Source organism: Anneissia japonica, unplaced genomic scaffold, assembly GCF_011630105.1.
Source record: "Anneissia japonica isolate Jap-2015-1 unplaced genomic scaffold, ASM1163010v1 scaffold287834_len5846547_cov211, whole genome shotgun sequence".
In the NCBI taxonomy this organism is placed as follows: Eukaryota; Metazoa; Echinodermata; class Crinoidea; order Comatulida; family Comatulidae; genus Anneissia; species Anneissia japonica.
Window position 1 is genome coordinate 3,210,215 of NW_022704992.1, and position 2,242 is coordinate 3,212,456.

A 2,242-nucleotide genomic window follows, 5' to 3' on the forward strand; every position below is an offset into this window, starting at 1 on the left:
TATACTTTTTAATTTGTTTTAGCCATGGTATGCACTGCATACCTTGCTTGCCTTGACGGTCCGCCACTGTTCGAGATAGTACAATACATGAATTGTAGGCCTAAATGCATTTCAAAGAAAAAAACATAGAAACACGCTTGGCTTATCAAGTAGTTTAGGTGATGCTACAGTGGCCTTTTTATATAATTGTTTAGTAGAATTCCCCAAATTTACAGCATTCATTTTGAAAAGAAGCCGCCCTCCCTCCTCCTTACTTTGCAAATATAGACGCGAGAAGAAGCCCATTCAAAGCTGGCAAAAAAAAAAAAAAAAAAAAAAAAAAAAAATAGGAAGCCTATAAATTTTGGGTATAATAGTATAATAAAACAATAAATAGAGCCACTATCGTAAAACCAATCTGTATTATGGAATGTATTAAACGGCATTAAGTCACCTAAATACTGTATAAACCAAGTGTGTTTTTTATTCATTTTGTTATTTTGAAATTCATGTACAGTGTAGGCCCGTACAGTGTACTACTTTGAAAAAGAAAATCCTGTCCTATCTTTAAAAGAAGCCCATGGTCTTCTTTCTGAGATGGCTTCTTTTCGAGATTAAGCCCATTGGGCTTTTACTCAAGGTTTTACGGTATTTTAGAATCGATTAATTTTTTTTTTCAATAAAAAAATATACTGTGGTACTGGGTAAAGGCAACTTGATTTCTTGTTTCGAACAAAGTATCCATTAGTAGAAGTCTTAAGAAGATAAGCCTATCCAAAAGAAACATTAAAGGTCGGAATCAAAATATTCCTTCGATTTTAGATTGACGAAGATTGAAATTAGTTAAATACAGACATAAAGTAAACATCAGTGGTCTAGTTCTAGAGTCCAGTTAAATATACAATTATGTATTGAAATGATATATATATATATATATATATATCATAAATATTATGTGTAGATATGTTACTATTTAGTAAAATAAAATTAACGAAAATATTGAAGATGCATTGGAAGAAAGAAGAGTAGGAAAGAAATTTGGAGCGGCTGAAATATTTACCGAAAATAAACAAAAATAATCATTTTGTCATTATTTGCATCACGTTTTTGTGAAATTTTGTTAGCACTAATCGTCAGAGGTCAAGGTGCCGGCAGCCTACATCAAAATCAACTTGGCAAGATATTCTGTCTCGCCATGGCGACGTGCTTTTTTGGAAGTCAACTTGGCAAAATAATTTATGTTGCCATGACAACATGAACTTTTTGTGAAGTCAACTTAAAAAGATAATGTATATCGATCGCCATGACAACATAATTTTTACTATGTCGACTTGGCAAGATAATCTATATCGCCATGACGACATGTGCTTTTATGGAAGTCAACTTGGCAAGATAATGTATCTCATTATGGCAACTTTTAAAAGTTGATAAGTCGACATAACAGGAAAACCTATCTGTGCATGTCGACATGTTATGTATATTATGTCGACTTGACAAGATAATTAATCTTGACAAGTCGTCAAGTAGGATGGCACTTAGGCGCTTCCGTAGTAAAGAAAATAATTGAGCGAGATAACATGCAACGCGCAACCGATCGCTTTTAGTGATCCTATTGTTCCTTTTTATCGAAACTAATCTCAACGTTCACATACGTTACTAGAGGGTAAGCGAGCGCAATCAAGATTGAGAGTGCTCAAAATTTTTTTTCGTAGGCATCATTTGTTACAAGCTGGCAACAAGGTGAATCCGCATCAACAGCATTTGGCTCACACGGAATTGGCTGTTGCCACGCGGAATTTGGATTGAAGTGCCAAATTTGACCAAAAAGTTGACAAATTTACATGTTTTTAGCCAAAATCGTATTTTTAAGCTAGTCACTGGAAGATTAAATTTGGTTATATTTGGTATCATAGTAAAATTATCTATCAAATGAAGAGTATGATGTCACATTATCTTTGTGACCCAAAATGTACCAAAAATCTTTGACTTTTATGACTGCTAAATTTAAAAATACATGTTTTATTTATGATTTTAAGCTAAAAATTTCTATCTGATGCTTTCTCGAAAGCTGGTGAATTCTCATCACCAGGCCTTGACTCACACACGGAATGGGCTGTTGCTATGCTGAGTTGTTAGATTTGACCAAAAAAAAATTAAATTTTACACGTTTTAACCCAAAAATTGTACAGGTCCCCCTCCAATTAAAGACAGGGCCGGCGGAACGTTTTTCAAAGTGGGGGGCCCACTTATAAGCAGGCGCGTA